The following is a 25,202-nucleotide window of genomic DNA, read 5'->3' on the forward strand; positions in this document are numbered from 1 at the left end:
TCGGCGCATATTTACCGAAATGTTACCGTTAGAAAACCGGCGATTTTTAACTCGTTCGACGGGAAACGCTTTCGCGCGATCCGTTTACCGAACCGCGCATTTTTTTAGCGAAACATTCTCTGCGCCAGCTGCGAAAAACATATGACGAACCACGACGTCTCTCTTCGGTCATTCTAACAGATTGCCAATAATTATTTATTTTCATTTTAAAAATATTTTCATTTTCATTGTGATTCTATTATTGTTATCGTTATTAATATATTGAATTTTTGGAGAAGAATTGAAAGGGCATCTGGCCCCCGTTTATGCTGAATAAATCAGATTAAAATGATACATCGACATGCTTAAATGTCTTTAATTAATAAAAAATGCCTGAGATGGTAAAAAATGCCACTTGCTTATTTTTCTCATAATTGCGGAAAATTCGCAATCCGTCCAGGATCGGTAATTCTCGAAGCATGAAATCCGAATCAACGAAGTCCGCTGAATCTTATAAAATTATTTCAAAGATGAAATCATCGCTTGGTTGTGTCCATTCGTGGATCGCATTTGGTCACACTTTAATCGCTGTATTTTCTGTCGTAAAAGGTCGACGCTTCGAAAGGATAAATTCGCAAATATTTCTCAACGAAGAATGAAAAATTCGATGCCGATACATTCGGACGCAAGATTGTTCGCAATATCGTAACTTAACGCAAGTGATTAATGCGTAAATCTGTGTCCGTATTTGTTACCACACGCGCGCTACCGCGTACGGTTACTCGTTACATGATTTTCTATTACGACACAGCAATAAACAGATTAAGTTAAGTAAAAAATGTATTCCGAACGTAGTTGCCGCTTCAGGAACGATCGCGAGACACGACAATGAAGTGCTTCGAGATTCTTTAGACACTTAGGTTGTCCGTAAGTTAACACTTTAGATAGTATATTATAATTTGAAATGCGTTTTCGCGTCACTGAATCTGTGAAATTGATAGAAATTTGTAGAAAATGCGTACTTTCATTTTCTGTGTACACGATATTACACCTATTTTCTTGGCTTTTAAATTGAAAGGATTTGAATGAACACATCAATATTATAATAATAACATTTCTTCTTTTTCCATTCTTCTATTTGCGCTCTATTCGATCGTTATTGTATTTTGGTATCGTATAACAACATTTTAAATTGAAAGGATTTCAATGAACGCATCGTTTGTTAGAACATTTCTCCTTTTCCATTCTTCTGTTCGCGCTCTATTCGATCGTTATTGTATTTTGGTATCGTATAACAAAATTTTAAATTGAAAGGATTTCAATGAACGCATCATTTGTTAGAACATTTCTCCTTTCCCATTCTTCTGTTCGCGCTCTATTCGATCGTTATTGTATTTTGGTATCGTATAACAACATTTTAAATTGAAAGGATTTCAATGAACGCATCATTTGTTAGAACATTTCTCCTTTTCTATTATTCTGTTTGCGCTCCATTCGATCGTTATTGTATTTTGGTATCGTATAACAACATTTTAAATTGAAAGGATTTCAATGAACGCATCATTTGTTAGAACATTTCTCCTTTTCTATTATTCTGTTTGCGCTCTATTCGATCGTTATTGTATTTTGGTATCGTATAACAACATTTTAAATTGAAAGGATTTCAATGAACGCATCATTTGTTACAACATTTCTCCTTTCCCATTCTTCTGTTCGCGCTCTATTCGATCGTTATTGTATTTTGGTATCGTATAACAAAATTTTAAATTGATAGGATTTCAACGAACGCATCATTTGTTACAACATTTCTCTTTTTCCATTCTTCTGTTCGCGCTCTATTCGATCGTTATTGTATTTTGGTGTCGTATAACAAAATTTTAAATTGAAAGGATTTTAATGAACGCATCATTTGTTAGAACATTTCTCCTTTTCCATTCTTCTGTTCGCGCTCTATTCGATGATTATTGCATTTCGGTATCGCATAACAAAAGGTTACTTAAGCTTATTTCTGAAACAATCAACCTTATTATTATGATTATTATTATTATCTTTAGATCACGGGTTTCCCGCGCGTTTGCGACAAAATTAGGCGCATAAACTACGAAACAGCGAATCCATTTATATAAAGATCCAGATTTTTCTTCGGCATAAAAATCCGCGGTCGACGCGTTTATCCGAAGATTCGATGAAATACGAAATCTCGACGCGTCGGCGATCTCGATCGATGAAGCGGCGGTGCAATCGTATTTCGAGCTTACGGGAGAACGATCGCGGATAATGCGGGGAGGGCCGCGAGGTAACATGCCTCGTCGTTAGTTTCGCAGCGGATTTGGATGCGACGCGGAATAAACGCGCTCGCGCGCTCCCTGACAAATGGTCCCCGGGGACTTTCGGTAACTTCAGCCCGTCGAATGGCGAAAACTCGATACCATAAGATCGGCTCGGAGGAGACTAGAATAGCCGGGGCTTGGGTATAGATCGTCGGTGTTGGTTCATGGTCATGGATTCAGCCGACCACCGGCAGCAGATAATTTATCACGCGATCACAAGTGAATATCAATGCGCCTGTCCAATGTTCATCGATCTTCAAGACCATTTTCTCTTTCTCTCTCTCTCTCTCTCTCTCTCTCTCTCTCTCTCTCTCTCTCTGTTTCTCTCTCTCTATCTCTCTATCTGCTTCTTTCTCTCCGCGCGACCGCGTTCCTCCGTTTTATTTGCATTTGCAACGTCCTCTTCGGAGATTCCATCGCGCTGCTATTACATTTGATGCTGATCCTCCTAACCTCCTGCTATTAGGATCGTCGGAGACGCTATATCGCTGTATCCGTATTACCGGAATCGTTCAGTTTATCGTATAAATGAGTCGGATAAATACGAACGGCCGCGGGTGTTTCTGTTGGCTAGCCTAGCTTAGCGTAGCTAAGAGATTTTTTTATCGAACGCTCTCACGGTGGACATTTCTCGATCAGAAACGTGATTAAGAATGCTCTGAACCGTTTATCATTGTGTTTAGCAATTAATTATTTAGCAATCTATTTCCTCTAGAGACGTTTAAGTTCTTTATGGACCGTAACCCTTTGCACTCGAAGCCATTTTAAAACTGTGAATCTCTAACATGATTTTTCTGACTTATGCTGGCGTCTCTGTTTTATACGACAGAGCGCATTTTATGCGTGCGAAATTTAGTCTTGTGACTTATACAACAGTTTATATTTTTAACGAATTTTCAAATCTTAATTTCCTTTTGATGCAAGAATTGTTTTCGAATGTGATATAAACAGTTTTTAGGGTTTTAACCCTTTGCAATCGAAGCTATTTTAATTGTAAATCTGAAATAATTTTTCTGACTTATGGTATTTTTATTTTACATGACAAAGCGCATTTTATGTATGTGAAATTGACTCTTGTGACTCGCACAGCAATTACGCTCTTAACAATTTTTAAAATCTGAACTTTGTTAATATAAAAATTATCTTAGAGTGCGATATGACAAATCTTAACGGTGCCTCAGATTCACCACGCGAGCGCAAAGGGTCAATAATTATTTGTACGATTGCTTTAACAATTATCACATAAAGGAAAAATATTAAATTTGTTGTATTAATATAAACTTTGCAGTCGGAGCTGTTTTAATTCGAAATCCAAAAGATGCTTTCTGATCTGCAGTATTTTTATTTTACACGATCCGGTGCAGTTTATGGATCTGAAATTCTGCCTATTGGCAAGTACAATAATTGCAATTTTAACAGTTTTTTAAATACAACAAATCCGATACTGTTACGATTATTCAATGAAAAATGATATAACAATTTTTAGTTGCGCCTCAGACTCGCCGCTCGAGTGCAAAGGGTTAATTAAACTTCCTACGATTTTTATTACAATGTATGCTTGAATGAAGAAATTCGTATAAAAATTTCTGACTGAAAAATTTTTACAGCGTCAGTGAATTGTGAAGGAAAAAATCGGAAATCATTTTTATTGGTTTGGTAATTTTAGTGTTAATACATTTCTATCTCATTGTGTGGTGAATGTTCAACTTTCCACGTTTTTATTATTTAATAAGCCGAGTACAATAATCGCAATTTTAACAGTTTTTTAAATACAACAAATCCGATACCGTTACGATTATTCAATGAAAAGTGGTATAACAATTTTTAATGGCGCCTCAGACTCGCCCCGCTCGAGTGCAAAGGGTTAATATGAAACACGTGGAAACTTCGATGAATTCTCAGAGTCTGGGTTACCAGTTTGAGTTATAATGTTCGGAGACGTAACAATATTTATAGTCTGAGTCGAAACGGACTTATGGCTCCGCCCGGTTCGGGTGTTAATACGGAATTAGAAGATTGAATTTTTCTGAAGCGATTAAGGACATAAATCGAGAGAAAAGTGTGCGCGCGAATGACAACAGTTCTACTTGGCTGAGAAAGATTGGAACTTAATTTAATAAGAAATGAATCTTTCGCGGATCGCGAGCTTGGTAGAAAAATTGTTTCCACTTAGCGTATTACCATCCGGAGTCAGGTGTACCGAAAGCATATAGGAAGTTCGAAGTTGAGTGGAGTTTGGGATGATGCGACAGCGCGAGTACACAAAACGGTGTTCCGCGAGAAACGCGATTTAAGTTTGTGTCATATCGTACATATATATATCGTTATAACTTCGTCGATTTCCGGAATTTAGGAAAATGGTTTCACATTTCGAGCCATCTGCTTGAAGAAAACGCGCGAACTCTGAATTCCCTCGTACCGCTACCTTAACCCTTTGCACTCGAGCGGCGACTCTGAGGCGACGCTAAAAATTGCTACACCATTTTCAAACGAATTTTCACGTTATTAAATTTGTATGCGATTAAATTGTCAAATGATAGAAGTCTTTTATAAGCGCGCACATACCAATTTCACGTGTATCAAATTGAAACAATTTGATACCAAATGGAATTACTGGCGCGGGGCCACCCTTCGCGGAAAATCGGCGAACGGGTGCTAGGTCGGCGCGCGAGTAAACCGTCGGGTTTTACACGTTCGTAGGAGATTTTTTTCATTGCACCGTGACCTGGCGAAATCGTTTGTCGTATTCAACATTGTTTTAGCGTTGTCGCAATGTCCAAGGACGTGGTATAATAATGGTCATTGAATTCGTCTCGGTTCCAGCTACGATACTACGACGGCATAAATATATGTATTTAACCCTTTGCACCCGAGTGGTGACTCTGAGGTACCGCTGAAATTTGTTATATCACGCTTCAAGATAATTTTGACATTAACGAAGTTTAGATTTACAAGATTGTTGAGAGTGCAACTGTTGTGCGAGAACTGCATTTTGTCGCATAAAATAGAAATACTATAGGTTAGAAAAATGGATTTTATATTCAGAGTTAAAATAGCTTCGGGTGCAAAGGGTTAAAATAATCTCGAGTGCAAAGGGTTGATTGATCGCGAGTTTTTCTTGATGCATCTTTTTTTAAAATCTGCGAAACAGTGTCATCGGTAAAAGGTTCGTAAAGGTTTTTTCGGTCTCGAGTTCACGCGATCGCCAAAAATTTCCACGAATTTCGCATTACAGTACAGCCACGTTCGGTTATTCGTTCATTTCAGTTCATTCATCGTCGATGTTCAGATAATGGTACAGTTATTTAGTTCAAGTGCGAAATGTTATCTATAATTCGACTTTAATTGAGCTCGTTACAGCTAATATTACAGTGCTGTAATTACAAACAATAGTCCACTATTGTGAACCCCCTTTACCAGAGCATCGAACTTAAAGTTAATCTAAATTAATTATAAAAAATCGATTTAAATGGAAAGACTGACTAAGAATCGTGATTTCTTCGAAATGATTTGCTAATCCGCCGATTCTTTTTCACAATCCCGAAGCGGTAGATAAATGAAGCAGCCGAATTTGAAATCAGCTCGTCGAAATCTACGGGAAATAATGCACAAAATATCGTTAAAAAAATAGTCCAACTGTACACGATGTCGTATAAACCACAATTTTGTTGGACTATTCGAAGTTCAACATCAGTTTTCAAATTTAGATCGCTGTTTGTTCCTTATTTCACAATAAAAAAATAGTCCAACTGTACACGGTATCGGATAAACCACAATTTTGTTGGACTATTCGAAGTTCAACATCAACTTTCAAACGTAGATCGCTGTTTGTTCCTTATTTCGCAACGTTTCAACTTCAACATAACAAAATATGGAATCCCTTTAACTCATTTCCATCAAAAATTCTTGATGGAAAATTCTCTCTTCTTCGATTCTGACAAAACATTGTCATCCGACCCCACCGTGCAACGCATGGTTAAAAAGAAAATCGTTCAAAGAGGACATGCTGATACTTGGCAGCTAAAGGGTTAATGGCATTCAAACCCCTGGACCAGCCGTTGGATCCCACAGTAGATATCGCGTCTCGAGCATCCATTTGCACAACCCGACGAGAAAGTGAACTAAGAGGGAGGGTTCTCCAATCCAAAATACCCGAAGAAGAAGAAGAAGAAGAAGGCTCCTCGGGGTGCACGGTAGGAGAACGCAGGGTGCCCCTCGATCGCCGAGGGGTGCGCGCTGCCGGCGGTTCGAAGGGTCGGTAGAGGAGGGGGGTCATCGTCGGTGGAAAGGAAGAAGCGGTTGCCCTCGAGAATTCCGGCTGGAGGTTATAGCCGCTAATCGCGTGGCGTACGGAGGGGGCTAGCAGGGGGGTTCCGCGAGGGAGAGGCGAAATGTAACGCGCGCGGCAAAGGTAGCCAAGGTGGTGATATCGACCGTAGACGTTGTTGATGCAAACGGTAACCATGGGTGACTCGGGCCGATTGACCAATTGCAGTGTTCACGGTGGCCGTACCCCGACCAATCGGCGTACGGTGTTCTGCCGGTTTTTTGATTGGGCGATACCGGGGATAAGAGGCCAGTTCGAGGCCGCCGAGACCCACAAACGGACGTCGAGACTCTTCGAGTGGACAACGGCATCGACGGCATCGACGTCGTCGTCGTCGCCGCCGTCGTCGTCGTCGTCGTCGTCGTCGACGGCGCCATCGTCATCTCCTGGTTTCTGGCCGCGGCCGAAGTGGAACGAACTTGGTCGCCGATGTGTACTCCTCTTCTCCTTCGCCACTTTGGATTTGGATTCTCTGTCTGTCCGTCTGTACCCGGGTGCCCTGTGTAAGCCTCTCTTTCACGCAACCCTTGTACAACGCACAGCCACTACGTGTTTTTTGCCCCCTCGTCGACGCGTGTTTCCGTAGATCTGCACCAAAGTCTTTCTCTCTGTCTTGCGCTTTTTCTATCCACTTTGTGACCCGCCGTGGCCCCTTCGGGCCGTTAGTCGTTCCTTTCGACCGGAACTAAATCCCCCCGTCTCTCTCGCTCTCTCGACCAGCCTCTTCCCACAGGCTTTGTCTATGCTTTCTTTGTCGCTCTCGCGGGCCCATTGTTCCCCCGCTGTGCCCGCGTTTCCGCGCCGAGTCTAGCCCGGATTGTTCTCCGTTCGTCTGACGAATTCCTCGGCTCGCCTAATTTCGTGGCCCGCGGACTGGATGTACGGGAATATCGCTACGGTCGCTCGGCTTTTCTCCTCCCGGCCCGGAATGCCGCGGGGACCCCTTTTGTCCCCGGACGACGAAGGAAATCGGAGTTTGTCTACTTACGATTCAACCTTGCCGGGGTCTAACTTAGCTCCTGTGCTTCGCTGGCTCGTTCCCCGACGGCTTTTCGTCTTCTCGTTTATTCGACCTGATAGCCCTCGGATTCTAAAACTCTCGTGCTCGTTCATCCGCCGCTAAAATGTGCGTGAACGCGCCATCGATTCGATCGCCGATGCCACGAAGGCGATTCCGTTCGCCCGAAGGCGCGCGCCCCGCCGATTGTCCTTAATCTCGGAATCGGTCGAAGCCGTCGCGTATCGTTCGCGTCGTTCTGTCCTCTTTCGATGGGAACGCTTTTTCTTTCTGCCCGCAATATACTGCACACGCGAGGTCAGTCTTTATCGGCGTCCGATCGAATAGGAACTCGATCGATCAGCTTTCGTCCCGCGTTCCCGCCGTTATTTATCAAGCACGGTGTTTCGTTCCGCGAATTTCTCTGCCGTGTTCGCATTCGTTCGCCGACGCATCTGATATCCGTTCGAAAACGTGTAATGGCCGCCGCAGGAGATAGCCCCGTCGCTTTTCGCGTTCGATGGAACGCACACGCGAGGATTCTAATCGCCGAATTCGGGCCGCGCCGTGGGTGCCCTCCTCCCTCCGGGATCGTCTCGCCTCCGCGCGGCGTTCTTTTTTTTCTCTTTTGTCTTTTTTTAGGCAGTTAGTGCTCTCCGCCGAAAAAAGTACGCTCTCTGTAGTATTATGTAAATCGGGAGTTCGCCGGAAGCCGGCTGCGATTAACTATTCATCGTCGTTTCGACGGGGCGCACACGCGCGATGGGTGTCCGGGGGAACGAGTGCGCCCAGATCAGACCGGCAAAGTGGATTACACGGTTCTCGGAGGTTTTAACACGCTTCCCATCGGTCTGTGTCACATATTTTACAGCCAAGCCGGCTGATCTATGTGTTTGCCGATGCGAAAATTAAGTTATTTCATTATCGAGCGACGCGTACGCGTAGGTGCCGCCCGGCCGCTGGCGCTGTTTTGGCGCCAAGAAGCTTCTCTCGCGCCGACCCGACGAAAAACGAGCGTCGTTTGCCCCCGCGAGGGCCGCCGGTACATCAGACGCGTCTCCCTTTGTTTCCGCGTTTCGTTTCCTTATTATCGAATCGCTCCGGGGAACGCGAGCGGGGAAGGTTGCGAGAGACGGACGGCCGAGATCGATTTCTCGCGACGACGCGACGTAACTTGGTCACCTTATAGCTGCTTCTTACGTTGGATTCGGTATCGCGGGGGTTTCTAAGACGTTCCAGTACCCGATCCCTTCTATACGAATCCAGATTTCTGGCGTATTACACGGTGTATAATGTTCCCTGTTTCTGTTTGCTTCAGGAAACGCTGATCTACAGGAGGTCGTCGCGAGCGCGAGCATAGCCGATCGCTCCGAAGGTGAGTCTCTGTGCATTTTTTTGTTCGTTCTTTTTATCGTTGTCGATGGTGTTGAATATTGACGGATGCGGTCCCCGTGGAAACTGATAAGTGCGTTAAAAAGTATGGAGTATTTAGGCTTGGAAAGATTGCGGCATGATCGCGTCTCGATGGGATAGTTGCTCGGAAGTAGCAATTTCTTTTTGCAATTTCTTTGCTTACTTTTGCAAATTCGCAGCATCGATCGCTGTTTTACATAAATTAGAATTAGGTAGCTATGCTGAGAGCAAGCTGAGTGTATTAACCCTTTGCACTCGAAGCTATTTTAACTGTAAATCTAGAACAATCTTTTTGACTTATAGTGGGGTTTCATTTTATATGACAAAGTGCATTTTGTGCATATGCAATTGGGTTTTGTGATTCATACAACGGCTTCGCTTTTAATGATTTCCTCAATCTAAACTTTGATGATATAAAAATGATCTTAGAACGTGATATAATAATTTTAGTGATATAATAATTTCCGACGATTAGTTTATATTCGCAAATGTTTCATTGTTTCTGTAAAAATGCTGACGTTTCTAGACGAAGTACCTTAAACAATACGTTGACAAAATTGATAAATAAAACGATTAATGACTCTAAGCGTAGTCGGTTATATTTTTGTCAAGAAGGCTCGCCTTTCGTGCGCTGAAGTAAACATTTTTTAAAGTAACTATATTAGAATTTAACGAAGATACAAATATTAAGATTAAGATAGATCCTCGAAATATTCTCTGAAAATTTATTTGGAATAACTCGGAAAATTGTATGAGCCAGTGAAAATAATAGTAGAAATGCTATCAGACCTTGTTAATTTATATGTATTTTTCATTTTGAAAATCTGCACATGTCGCAAGGCCCATAAAAATCCACAGTTCGCTCATAAACGTTAACTCGGGTTTGTGTCTCGCTTGATCGAAGAACGCGCGTTATTTCTCGAAAGAAATGTGACTTCGCGCGCAACTAACACGATTAAGGCAAAATTTACGATTGTTCGCAAACTGTTAGCAAACAGAATGCACGGTGAAATTAATGAACCGATCTTTAATTAACCCTTTGCACTCGTGCGGTAGCCCCGAGACACCGCTAAAAATCTTGCATCACGTTCCAAAATAATTTTAATATCGTCGAAGCTTAAATTTAAAAAATTGTTAATAGTGTAACCGTTGCACGAGTCACAGGACTCGATTTCATATGCGTAAACTGCACTTTGTCGTATACAATGAAAATACTATGAGTCAGAAAAATTATTCTAGTTTCTTCAATTAAAATGGCTTCGAGTGCAAAGGGTTAACGAGTTACACGCGAACATTTCGATACGATAAAAAGTGTTTTACGGACGCTCTGTTCATCGATTGGTTGCGACCTTCCCGTAGCGTCGATAGCGAAAACACCTTTAATCGAGTTCTCTAAGTCGAGCCGTGGGACTAGACAATGGGACGATTGTATTTTATTCGGAAACGTCTCGAAGAATGTCGGCTCATTTGAAAAGGAAACGAGAGGAGTACTTGGACGGTATATCTCCGCGGCCGCTAATTAAGCCTCTCTCTTTGAAAAGGAGGCGCGCGCGAGACTGTCTCCCGAGTCCTTCGCGGATTGCAAATGAATGCCGGTCGCAACGAATACCGGAGAGTTATCCGTTTAATTGTTAATTACACACGGGTTTCGCACTGTTCTCCATTTACCGCGATCCCTCGATAACGAACGATTACCATCTCCATTGTTTGATCGGGGATTTTCAACTTTTCCGTTGTCTCGGCTTCTTCCCCTCTTTTCACCGAGAACTGCATTTTACGCGCGCATTAAGATGCGCCGACTATTATTTTCAATTAAAGTATGCCGGGTGTTCGCAGTAGTATCGCTTTTTCGTAACGCATCGCGGTCTAGTATTCGAAAGAAAAATGAGCGAGCGATGAAACTGCAGTTTTCTATTCTTTTCTATTCGCGTCTTATGAATTATGCGGATCTTTGGGTAAAATCAAAATTGACTGGACTAATTGCAAGAAGCCGTGATCAGTTCGGAGTTCGTTTTTTTATTTCGACAATCTTAATGAGTTTAGAACAATATATCGACGTTCTTAAATTTTTAAATAAAGTTCTTAAATAAATATGACCTAAATGTAATATAATCTTTGCACTGTACTGTACTTGTTGTATTAATTACTATTTCGAGACTAAAGCGTGTGTGACGCAGTTGAGAGAACCAGTATCTGCAAATACATGTACAGTGGCCCACAAAAGTGTATGCGCACCTTTTAAAACGCGATAACTATTTTAAGACTGAGCGAAATGACTTGAATTATTTTTTAGATGACAGAGGGATTGGTCTACTAGACGATGACTGAAATGCTTTTTTTTTTAAGTTTTGCTATTACTTGGAATGACAAAAAAGTAAATATGTCTCGTTTTTTAACTTTTTCTATCCATAACGAAAATTTTAAAAATGTCGTAGATCTTATTTAAAAAATTTTATGGAAATCGGTTCACGTTGTTACGAGTTACAACAAATCAAAGAACGCAAAAGTCGCAGAATTATCGCGATTTTGACCAGAAATTGTAAGAAATCTGTAGTCTTTAAAGTCCTCCAACTTCAAATTTTTAGCACGCGTAGAAGTTGCCGATATCTACCGGCATTTTTTAAATTTTCGTTATATGCTCAGATAAAAGAGTTAGAAAACGAGGGTTTTTTCTTTTTTCTTTTCATTCCAAGTAATAGCAAAATTTAGAAAAAGGAAAATTTTGGCCAACGTCTAGTAGACTAGTCCCTTTATCATTTAAAAAAGTTGAAGTCATTTAGTCTAAAATTTAGTTTTGGAGAAGTTAGTAGGACTTAGTTGAAATATTATATATATTTATGTAATTATTATATATATTTATAAATATTTATAATATTATATAATTATATATATTTATAATATTATATATTATATATGAACAAAGACTTTCTCGAAATTTAATCGAATCGTCATCGTTCAAAGTGACTCGTCTGCGTTGCCTTATGCAAACTACTGTATCGAATTTATTTAGGCTTTTCCAATTTTGATATTAATATACGTCGGGATTAATATATGTCGTCAATTTATTAAATGTTTCCAGTGGATGCATCCTCATAATTTCAATAATTACACAATAAGAATTATCGCCCCTTTCATATAAAACCAGCGATCGTTATGGTTAATCTTCAACATTAAGAATGCAAAAAGGTCCACGCATCGATAGGGTCGCATTACGTTTATATTTTATAATCGGTACCGCGAACTTCCGTTTTACCAAAATACACCTAAAAAGATGACCTAAATGCACCAAAATTTCATCTCGATAGCTGCAACAGACCCTGAGAAAAATTAACATTGAGCCGCCTTACTTTCTGTGCACCGTAAAAGTTGCCCCCCTCCCTTCCCCGCCAAAGTTCGGGCGCCCCGAGGATTAGGCGTTTTTCTCCGTTGTCGGTTTCCACGCGAGCGCCGCGTTTCGAAACTCTCCTCTGCCGATCACGTAAAGATAACGAGTCCGTTAACCGCGGGCCCCGCAGCCTGCATTCGAATGAACAGAAAAATGAGAGTCTCCTCTCGGTGCCGATCCTTCTTCTGTCTACGCGCAATAACGTGTTTCTCACGGTAACGGCGGATGAATGGAACGGTTAGAAAGTTCATTTGCAACTTTTGCATCTTTTCAACGGTCTTCCTTCCCCGGCTGCGCACTCCTTGCTTCCTCTGGGGGCCCGGGCCTGTGGTGTATTTTACGCTCATTTCTCGTTCTCCATATTCATAGATTCGTCGCGAGTTTGTACGATCGAGTCTGTAAATCGCGAGCAGAAGTGCTATACTACTCTGGCAGCTGTAATAAAGAGATTAGATGATCATTCATTAGTTCGTTCGTCGAGTAACAATTAGCCTCGGTAACAATGCTCGTTACTTAATAATGAGTAAAAGATCTCGTTCACTGTTGCTTCGTTTCCTTCATTTTACTAATCATCGTTAGGCTGAGGACGATTATTAACTCTTTGCCTCTTTGATTTAGTTCACAGCAGCGATTTGGTATTTCTTTATCGTTTGCGATCTCCTCGCTGTAAATTACGCGATAAAATGCTTAATGTGTAATTCGATTTAATCTGATTAATGAATGATAATAGATGTTTGTACGTTTCGATTACTATTACGACGCTCTTAGAAAGTCATGAAATTATTGATATATGAAATTATTATATGAAATAATAATTATAATAATAATATGATAATATGATAGTACGAAATATTGTAACATGATAATACGAAATATTATAACATGATAATATGAAATATTATAACATGATAATATGAAATATTATAACATGATAATATGAAATATTATAACATGACAATATGAAATATTATAATATGATAATATACGAAATATTATAATATGATAATATACGAAATATTGTAACATGATAATATGAAATATTATAACATGATAATATGAAATATTATAACATGATAATACGAAATATTATAATATGATAATATGAAATATTATAACATGATAATATGAAATATTATAACATGATAATATGAAATATTATAACATGATAATATGAAATATTATAATATGATAATACGAAATATTATAATATGATAATATGAAATATTATAACATAATAATATGAAGTTATTGTATGAAATTATTATTACATGTATCCTCAATTGATGCGAAAGATTGGTTCTTTTATTCGACTAAAAATGTCGTTTCTCAAGCAAAAAAATAAATAAATAGCTGGCTATCTCGCAGATAAATTGCTTATTATTAGCATCAAGGCTCTAAACCTATCATCAGCGGTCGAATTACCGGCTTTCCATTTGTTATTTCAGGATTATTGAAATAACAAAGATGCCTTTATGGAAAAATGATCGACTGAATTCTTTAATTCAAGCATACGTTATAATAAAAATCACTAAAAGTGCAAGTAAATGCAATCATACAACTTTCATAAGATGCCACTTTTAGCACACATTGTCAGCATATTCAGTGTTAAGCCTTTGCACTCGAGTGACGACTCTGAAATGAAAATTGTTATATCACGTTCTAAGATCATTTTTATATTATCGAAGTTTAGATTTAGTATAGTATTATATAATTATTTAGTATAACTGTCCTGTGAATCGGGAGACTCGATTTCGTACGCATAAACTGCACTTTGTCGTATAAAATGGAAATACTTAAGCCAGAAAAATTATTTCACATTTATAGTGAAATTAAAAATAATTAAATAAAAGAAAAAAAGACGAAGGGTTAAATTTCCATTTTTCCCTTCTTGTCAATAATTTCTGCTGTTTACTATAATCGCGATGCAAGCCAAGTGTTGGTACGTTGAAACGATTTCTGGAATCATGAAAAATCGTGTCTCTCTGACACACTTCTTGAAATTCACTCAGAGCCACTCGATCTGCTGACGCTACCGCCGAAAGTCTCTTCCAGAATAATCGCGTTTCTGCAGAATGAGTTGCACCCGCGAATCCGCGCCTCTCATTTCGTTTCGATTTCCTTTGGCACGGGAACGGTCTGGCGCCATTATTCGCCGGGTTTCCACGTCGACGGTGGTCTCGGTAACGACAGTCAATTTGCATAAGAAAGGAAAACAACGGACAGTTAACAATGTTCCGATCCCGCGAATTCAGAATATTCAGCGACCCACTCGACGCGTGTGTTTGTCGTTAACGAGGTTCTTCGATCCGCCGGATCTGTGTCGCGAGTATCGGGTGATACACCTCGCGGGAATAATCCCAAAAAATCGACTCCGATCGTCTTCGAGAACAGAGACAAACCGAATCACGTCGCGCGAAATGAAAGGTTGAACGGCGATCGATGATTTTTATATACTCGCTCGTAAATAATATGTTATATATAAAATATATAAAATAATAATAATATAAAATATTAGCAATTTAGTAAATTTTTAACATCTGAATTATTTCTTTTTCTGTTGTAAATTGACTTTTATATTAATGTAGAGCTGGCACGGGGAAATCGGATGAAATTTTGAAAATATCCGTTTTAATAGCATTTTTTACGCTGATTCGAATTATGAGGAAATTATTTTGCCAACTTATTTTCTTGTTAACAAACAAAATTTGTTTTATCAAAATATGCGAAATTTGAGAGAAATTGATTGCAAAAAGGAATATGGAAGAAATAAATCGATAAATTTATATTTCATGATTTTTATTCAGATCGTTTATTATTGTATATTATTATTATATATTCCTGTGCAAATTCCGATATGAAATCTTGTTAGAATAAAAGCTTATTCGCATAAATTTTTATCTAGATGAATTTTTATTGGATTGGATATCTATTCGAGATAGCGTCTAATATAATTTTATTCTTTAGTCTTATCCTATCTCTTATCATTCGAATAAAATTTTGCTCAACTCTGATGGAACGCAGTGCCAATAAACCTCACTAAAATTGATATAACTCGAGCAATAACATAGTTTTCGCGCTGAAATTTTTACTTGCAGTTTCTGTACATGATGTAGAGAAGAATTGTGTCAGCTTTGTTCGACTCGTTTTTTTTTCATAAGAAATAGATTTGTTTATGAACAAAAAAATAAGTTGGCAAAATAATTTTCTCACAATTAGAATCAGCGTAAAAAGATGCTATAAAAATTCATATTTTCAACATTTTATCTGGAAAATTGTTCGTAATTGATTTTCGCCTGGCCGCCCTCCCTGCTTTAATCATTTTATAAAAGCTCAATTTTTACAGTTATTTTGTATTTGATCGATAAAAGTTGTGTAAAGAAATTTCAATATTAAACCGTAAATTTGTCTCAAAGTACTTCAACATTTCAAAGCAGAATCATTGTTACCGTCCAACCGGAACTTTTTCCATTTCCGAAGCGGTAAGAATTTCCTGTTTACGCATAAAAATACGTGGAACACGATTTTCAGCGGTTTTAAAACCGTGCTCTTCGAACGGAAGCGTTCGAAGTCGAAAAATGACTGTTACATCGGAACCGACCGAAAAATTCAACGGTTTTCGTTCCGAGTCCTGTTTGTAGATTTACCGAGCGTCGGGTTTTCAATCGTTGAGGAATTAAAAGTGCCATGACTCGCAGTCCCCGATGTTGTCGGCAAAAATTCACTTTGTAAGTTGTACAACGCATAATTGCGAACAGCTAAGAGGGGCGCGAGAGGGAGAGAGGAGGGTGGTCGCGTCGAGTTGGTAATGCGATTCGCCGCGGACAGGGCGAAACTAGTTTTCAACTGGCATCGAAGAGCACCGCTAACGAAATGAAAAGTCCGCTCCACGCTAGAAATGGGATGAATTCCACTTGGTCCGATTCTACTTCTCCGCGATAAGGGAGGGGGTGAGAAATTGGGGCTGTAAGCAAAGTTCGAACGGTTTCGTAACAATAAGTTTGAAGCCGCGAGTCCGAGTTGCACCTAATGACGACGACGGCTTTCCGCCTAGCATTTTACCATTTGTTTTGTTCACTGTTTTTAAACGCGGCACACTGTTTTTCGTGATTATCAATCGCCGGAGTTTTCACGTGTAATTAAAATCGTCCGTGACAATTATTATTATTTATTTATAACGATGACAAGATTGGATTTAACCCTTTGCAGTCGGAGCTATTTTAATTCGAAATCCAAAAGATGTTTTCTGATTGCAGTATTTCCGTTTTAATTGTAATTTTAACAGTTTTTCAATTACAACAAATCTGGTACCGTTACAATTATTCAATGAAGAATGGTATAACAATTTTTAGTGGCGTATCAGACTCGTCGCTCGAGTGCAAATGGTTAATTGAACTTCCTACGATTTTTATTATAATGTATGCTTGAATGAAGAAGTTCGTATAACAATTTCTTATAGAAACATTTTTATAGCATCAGTGAATTGTGAAGGAAAAAATCGGAAATCAGTCACTTTTACTGGTTTGGTAATTTTTGTGTTAATACATTTCTATTTCATTGTGCGATGAAAGTTCAACTTTCCACGTTTTTATGATTTAATGAGCCGAGTACAATAATTGCAATTTTAACAGTTTTTTTAAATACAACAAATCTGGTACCGTTACAATTATTCAATGAAAAATTGTGTAACAATTTTTAGTGGCGTATCAGACTCGTCGCTCGAGTGCAAATGGTTAATTGAACTTCCTACGATTTTTATTATAATATATGCTTGAATGTGGAAGTTCGTATAACAATTTCTTATAGAAACATTTTTATAGCATCAGTGAATTGTGAAGGAAAAAATCGGAAATCAGTAACTTTTACTGGTTTGGTAATTTTTGTGTTAATACATTTCTATTTCATTGTGCGATGAAAGTTCAACTTTCCACGTTTTTATGATTTAATGAGCCGAGTACAATAATTGCAATTTTAACAGTTTTTTTAAATACAACAAATCTGGAACCGTTACAATTATTCAATGAAAAATTGTGTAACAATTTTTAGTGGCGTATCAGACTCGTCGCTCGAGTGCAAATGGTTAATTGAACTTCCTACGATTTTTATTATAATGTATGCTTGAATGAAGAAGTTCGTATAACAATTTCTTATAGAAACATTTTTATAGCATCAGTGAATTGTGAAGGAAAAAATCGGAAATCAGTCATTTTGACTGGTTTGATAGTTTTAGCGTTAATACATTTCTATTTCATTGTGTGGTGAAAGTTCAACTTTCCACGTCTTTAATATTTATTAAGCCGAGAGTAAAATATCAATAGAATTTTTATGTAGATTTAGTATATCAGTCATTTTTTGGGAAAATCGTGACACCAGATAAAAGCTAATAATTTTGACAAGATGGGAATAATTGCATTCTTGAAATGATTTTAACGTCTCGCATTTGGTCAGCTCATTTTTGTCATGAGTGCATAATATTCGTAGTTTAATTACTATAAAGCTAAATAAAGTAAATACAGTAAAGTCTCCCTAATTGACGCTCAGATTGTGCACAAAAAAGAACAATTTAGGTAATTTAGATACGATTGTTCGAGCCTCGCGTCTCGTTTTTATAATCATCGATTGTCAACAAGTATAAAAAAACGAGTCACGAGGCTTGAATAATCGTACCACTATTTCCCAAAATTGTTCATTTCTGTTTCGAAGCTGAGCGACAATCGAAGACATTAATTTTAAACGATATAAAAATTTAACCGCAACGTTGGCAACATTATTCAAAATTCCGTTTGAAATTTTATACGATGGTTTTACTGATTCAAGAACGACAGCATGTCCGAACTAGAAACAGCATAAACTAGAAACTTCATAATTGCAGCTACTTTTTAAATACCGTGACGAAAATTGCCACGGGGAAAATCTCGCCACGAAAGACCCGGTATGTATGTATACGCCTGCGTGGTTAAGCCGCCTAGTAGAGATCTGAAATAATGATGAGCACTTAACCCTTCCATGATGTCTCGGGTTTATATGACCCAGACTGTATATTAGACTGTTTTTGTTTTTATTATAAGCTTTCAAATCTCGGATGAGATTCATTCGCTGCACAGAAAAGCGAATGTATGTACACTTAATCATGAACCTTAAATAAGTAATTCATGGGTTATTCATACATTTATGTTGCATGTTTTTAAGAATAATAGAATACAAAACAGACGTGGTGGTTGGTAGGAACAGTTTTAAGCTACTAAATTGTTGATATAATTTGGATCTTTGAGATTCGTAAAGAGAACATTGCCAGACAATGTGAGCAATACAGTAATGTCTCCCTAATTGACGCTCAGATTGTTCACAAAAATGAACAATTTGGGAAGAGGAGACCCGATTTTTCAAGTCTTGAGGCATATTTATATAGTTGCAGATTGTCAACAATTGTGAAAACGAGGTGCAAGGCTATATTATAGCTCAAATAATCGCTTCTCCTGTTCCCAAATTGTACTTTTCTGTGTACAATCTGAGCGTCAATTAGAGAGACATTACCGTATCTTGTTCGTTACTGTTGCAAGAACATCTGGGATTATCCAAGAAACCTACTCGACATAGGCTAAAGAATAGTGGTTATTAATTATACTAATTTATTTATTTATTTATTTATTTATGCTACACTATAAAATGTTTGTACAAACATCGATTTCACTAAAATCAGTTGAAATCGATATGTCAAATAAGTTCGAATTAATTCACGTCTGAAATAGATCCTAAATAAAAAGTATAGTTAAAAATACGATTAAAAAATCTATGAAATTCAGTGTTGCAGTTACTTGTAAAAAACTATAAAATTCTGAAACTGTAACAAGTAATGCATCCTAAAATGTGAAAATCTTCGGGATATCTTTCGTCGTTTCTGAGATCTTTTAATTTCAAGTTTTTTATGCAAATAACGAGTAAAACGTTGGACATCGATAGAGAAAGAATCTATTTCCAGTAAATATAAAAACAATGCAAATACCTTGGCTAGCATCTTCCATTGTACAGAATTTGAGTAAATTTAAAATAAGTGATAACTAATAATATAATAAAATGTGAAATGTGTTCGAGCAACAATTCACGTTCTTCCAAAGAATCCGAATCTCTCCTTGGATTCTTATTCCTTCGCCGATAGATATAAAACAAACGTTATAAACAAATTAAGAGTACAAATTAATAATTTTAACCTGCACAAAAATGATCGATATATCATTATCGCATAATTTTGTTACGATTCACGTTCTTCCGAAGAATCTCGATCTGTCCTTAGATTCTATATATAATTCCTTCTCCAATTCATATAAAACAATATAAGTTATAAACAAATTAAGAATACAAATTAATAATTTAATCCTGCACAAAAATGATCGATATATCATTATCGCCTAATAGTCTTACGCGTAAAAATGATCGATCCATCGTTATCGCGTAATTCTCTTATAAAAACAATTAATACACGATTATTCGTAACGATCGCCATCGCAATAAGCATTTTTCGCAGAAAAGTATATCTCGCGTCCCGGACAGACCACGAATATAGACTTTTGAATTTCGCCGATGCGGTCCGTCCGCGGCGCGCGTTTGACGCGTGCGCGAGCCTTTTACAGCCGCAGTTTTTTCTGTTTTACGCTCGTATCGAGTGTGTCGCGTAAAGACGCCTCGTTATCATTTATTTTCCGCACTTGGTACGCGCACTAACGAGTTCATGGTTCCACGAACGCGGCGTAATTTTCCTTGTAAGCGCGCGCGCCGCCGCGGCCGCGCGCTCTACTCGCGGAATTCGCTGAAAGCGGAGCGCATCTTGCCGCGTAAGCCGCGCCGGAGACACGCGCGCTCGTAAAGGAGGAAAGGGCTCCATCCGCGCGGGAGCACTGTTATTTCATGGTTGGCACGAGCATAGGACTGGCAGTCACGCGGCGTGATTCAGCCGTGGATTCGCGGCCAGAGAGAGAGAGAGAGAGAGAGAGAGAGAGAGAGAGAGAGAGAGAGAGAGAGAGAGAGAGAGAGTGAGAGGGAGAGGGAGAGGGAGAGGGAGAGAGAGAGGAAAAAAAAGAACCGGAAGGCTTTGTTTCATAGCCGCGGCGAAAACTGGTTCGCCCCGCATCCAGTTACAGTCTCGGCGTTCGCGTATCGCCGCGGCTCGCTCCGAAACTCGCTACGGATCTGCTTATTTTGTTAATTAGTTGCCGCGCCGGGTCTGTTTAATTTTTAGCCCGCCGGTGGAAATTACGGGTCACGAGAGCTTTGTTCAGCGGCGCTGCCTTGCGAAAGGCTTGTTAAATTCATAATTCGACCGAAATTGAATTGTTGTTAGCGCGCGCGCATACACACGCATACACATACACATCCGGCTCCGCGACCTTCGGATTCCCAAAAGGCTACGGCGAAAATCGAACTTCGCTATCGGACACATCGTCGCGATGAATTCTCTTCAGCGGCTCTGAAAGACACATAGGCATAATGCTTGAACTGTATTTGCGCTCTCGTGTGTACTCACGTATAGACGAGTAATTATAGATTATGGTTGCGAAGTCGCTGTCGATACGAAGATTCGGAAGTCAATCGGAATAACTAGCTCAACACGAAAACAGAGATCGTCGATCTTTTAGAATTTACTTGTATGAAATATCAGCACGGTTTTTCCCGCTTTTATAGTATTTTCTGGAAATGTGGGGTTCCTGAGGTCATTTGAAGCAACTTTTTCCTTTGCAGAAATGTTCTCCGAGGCATCGTTCACGAGTTATTAACGAAGAAGCAGTGACCAATGAGGGGCGAGCGCGACGCTGGCGCGAGGCGGTCCAGCCAACGAGCGCGCGCAGTACAGTTCCGCCGAATGGCTCGGCTGCTAAGCGCCAGCTGATCTCGCCTCTCATTGGTCACTGTTTTTCGTTAATAAGTCGTAAACGAAGCCGCGGATCGCATTTTCGCTAAGGAAAAAGTTGCTTCAAATGACCTCATGAACCCGTCAGTTCCCGGAAATACAATAATTTTAGGACACGCTGTATAACAATAAACCTAAAATTTCAATATTTGTAAAATTTACCTGACAATTTCTCGCTGATTTGCAAACTATAATTTAATTATAATTTTGTTTGCAAAATAGCAGTTTAATCCAGGATAAAACGCTGGCTCGCCACGAAGGTTTCTCATAAAAACGCGCGGCCTGTAAAATGTGAACCCATTGCACTCGAGTGGCGACTCCAAGGGGCCATTAAAAATTGTTACGTCGCGTTTTAAAATAATTTTATTAGTCAAATTTGTTTATATTTTTAAAAAACTGTTACCAGCGTAACTGTTGAATGAGTCAGAAAATTCAATTTAATATGTATAAAATGCACTAGGTTGTGTAAAATAGAAATATCATGGATCGGAGAAGCTGTTTTAAATTTTCCGTTAATTTTGCTCCGAGCACGAAGGGTTAATAGCGAATGATTCTCAATGGTGGATGATTTTCAACGATGGTTGTAGACAATGTCGTCGTTTGTCGATCCCGAACTCTACGATTGACAAATTAAGAGACAATTTCCAGTTCCAGACAGTCGCTCGACAAATCGATAGTTACCGCGAGCTACGCGTGCAGGGCTGAAATCCTCTGTAGGGTAGTACGGGGAGGGGGGACCCAAGGGTGTCACGAATCCTGCGGATCCCCTCGTTGCCTCGCGTCTTGAGGTTTATGACACGTCAATCGCTATTGAGTTTGATAGCTAGGGTATTGTAGCACACGGCGTAACAGTAAACCGACTTCCAGGGGCTAATTTCGAAAGAAAATGCCCGCGGCTGAAATATCGCCTGGATCCATTCAGTTTTAGGGTTGGATGGCAAGCCCAAGCGGTAAGCCTGTACCTACGATGGAAACGCGGAGGGTGGAACCACTGCCGAAGGTGGACGAATCTAATAAATTTCACCGGCACTTCTTAATTGAATTACTCTCGGTTAGGATATTATTTCATTTATTTAACATCGCGTCACCCGTATATGGGTGACGGCTATGTTTCCGCAGTCTTCGGTCCGATTAATGCAGGATTTCGGAGGTAATTTATAGTAATTTTAGTTGTTACACTATTGTAACTATACTATTTGTAACTATGTGGAGTATAGACAATATAAGGTAACGATGAAGTATAAAGTGAACAAAAAGAAACGTTAAAAATATTGTTATACTAATGATAAAGTAAGATAATAAAATATAAAATATACTTATATTAAGAAATTATACTTATATTTAAATTCGTTTATTATATTATTCGTATATTATTTAACAAACATTAAAAATATACATATACTAATGACAAAGTAAGATAATCAAATATAAAATATACTTATATTAACAAATTATTCTTACATTTAAATTCGTATATTATATTATTTATTATATTTATTATCATATACTGAAGATTGATGTATTATCACGCGATATTTCATTGCATCATTAATTCAAAAGTAGTTAGCTCGTTTGGAGCACAGTCATCGCGTCGTGTACCATTTATGATACAGTCAGTTCGAAGCTTTTCGATTAGTGAAAAAAACCTGCTGTAGCAAGACAAACGACATTTTGCAGCGATTGCCCGAAAAAGCTATTTTTATGCATCTCTTGTTTTAACAAATTCTACTATTACATGGAATTACTAATTATCGTATGTCAAGTTTATCAACTCAGAGCTTACACTGACATCTCCGTTGACATTCCTGCAAGATAAAAGCACCGATCTGACAATGTTAAACGATCATCCGATAATAAGAAACATTGGAAACGTTCCAAACAGTCGAACGATTACTTTCTTTTACGACAATATTAGATCAACGTATCCAGATAATAAGGACGAACCTTTCCTTTTAGGAAACTGTTTTGCTCGAAGTAAATCGATGCAACGGTTTTATAAAATAAAACGTTTCGGTCTGGTATCGTTTCGACGACCATATCTCTTGTCATATCAAGAATAAACAATAACGAAAAAATTCATCACTCGAGAGATTGCTATTATCTCGCATAAATCGATATTAATTTATCCTGAAATAACAGCGTCGTAAAATAACGGTTCTAAATTAATTATTTCCTATTTTCATGTCAAATAATATTTGCCCCGGACCGCGACTGCACACGCGCGCCTACTTCATAAATTGCGCTCATCACTGGTCCGACCAGTTTATCGCCTGCCAAGTGGTAAATAAAAGAGTTGTTAATCGAGATCAGTGACTTCTCGGAGAGGCAGTTCTCGCATCACGGAACTTCGTCCCAGCTAAACCCGTCGACGAGACCATACCCTAATCGACTGCATCGTGAAGTCGATTTTCCGAGCATCCGTGAAGTTCTCGCGAACGATTTACCCTTCGGTTGCGACACGTCGCGGATAGAGGAGTGCGAGATGAGAGACATGGTGTGAGGCGATAAGAGAGAGACGTGGCGCGAGGAAAAGTGAGAGAGAGAGAGAGAGAGAGAGAGAGAGAATGAGGGAGAGAAAAAGAAAGAGTGAGGGAGATAGAGAGAGTGAGAGAGAGAGAGAGAGAGAGATAGAAAGAGAAAGAGAAAAAGATAGAGTAAGAGAGAGGGAGAGATATGGTCCGCGCGAAAACGCACGGGAATTACGTAACGGCGCCGATTCGGTATTCCGGGCATCGATTCCGCATCGCGTTGTTGACCGGCGCACGTCCGCGGTCTAGAAATCACGAATTTATTTTTCGCCGGTTCGCGCGCACCCTCTTCACCCTCGCCGGAGACGGCGGCACCCGGTTTCTCTTGACATTTTTCGTCGAACAAAGGAGGGAGCGAGACGACGAGTGCTTCTGGTGACACAGTGAGAGAGAGAGAGAGAGAGAGAGAGAGAACTAGAAAGAGATCGAGAAAGAGAACGAGAAACAGAGAGAGCGAGAGACCGAAAGCGAGAGAAAGAGAGCGAGAGATAGAGTGGCAGAGTGTGAGAAAAAGAGAGCGAGAGAGAGAGAGAGAGCCAGAGAGCAGCAGAGTGCGAGAGAAAGAGAGCGAGAGAGTAGTAGAGTGCGAGAGACAGAGAGCGAGAGATAGGGAGAGCGAGAGAGAGGCAGAGTGCGAGAGACAGAGAGAGCGAAATAAAGCGAGAGAGAGTGAGAGAGAGCGGGAAAAAGAGCGCGAGAGAAGCAGAGTGCGAGAGAAAAAGAGAGCAAGAGAGAAACCGAGAACGAAAGAAAGAGAGCTAAAGAGAGCGAGAGAGTGAAAGAGAGACCAAGAATGAGAAAAGGAGAGCGAAAGATCGTGAGTGAGAGAAAGAGAGCGAAAGAGAAACCGTGAGCGAGAGAAAGAGAGCGAGAGCCCTTGAGCGAAAGAAAGAAAGAAAGAGAGCGAAAGAGAGACGGAGAACGAACGAAAGAAAGAAAGAGAGCGAAAGAGAAACCGTGAGCGAGAGAAAGAGAGCGAGAGCGTTGAGCGAAAGAAAGAAAGAAAGAGAGCGAAAGAGAGACGGAGAACGAACGAAAGAAAGAAAGAGAGCGAAAGAGAGACGGAGAATGAACGAAAGAAAGAAAGAGAGCGAAAGAGAGGCGGAGAACGAACGAGATTCCAAGACCAAAAGAGAGACCCCGCGAGCGCGAGAAAGATAGCGCGACCAGCCGTCACAGGGACGAAGGGGCAAGGGGTAGGGGCGGCCGGCCAGGAAGGCAAGAGTGGCGCGGAGGGGCGGCGCGGCCGTGCCGAGGGGTCGAAGCGCACGAAAAGGGAGGCCGAAGGGAGCGAGGGCTCGGCGCAGGCGCGCTGACGCAACAATATGGTGAATTCTGCGAACC

General features: G+C 39.7%; 1 protein-coding gene across 3 annotated transcripts in view; it reads left to right on the forward strand.

Moving 5' to 3' along the window:
• Positions 1-25,202, forward strand: part of HnRNP-K (Heterogeneous nuclear ribonucleoprotein K) — a 301,352-nt gene that overhangs the window by 78,946 nt on the left and 197,204 nt on the right. For 2 of the 3 annotated variants that reach the window (XM_033465311.2, XM_076524287.1), the window contains exon 2: positions 8,952-9,008. The gene's annotated coding sequence lies outside the window, so the exon portion shown is untranslated. Of the gene's footprint in view, positions 1-6,877; positions 7,140-8,951; positions 9,009-25,202 lie in introns of those variants that run through there. The other variant, XM_033465312.2, reaches the window with a different exon arrangement.

Source organism: Megalopta genalis, chromosome 8, assembly GCF_051020955.1.
Source record: "Megalopta genalis isolate 19385.01 chromosome 8, iyMegGena1_principal, whole genome shotgun sequence".
NCBI classification, from domain to species: domain Eukaryota; kingdom Metazoa; phylum Arthropoda; class Insecta; order Hymenoptera; family Halictidae; genus Megalopta; species Megalopta genalis.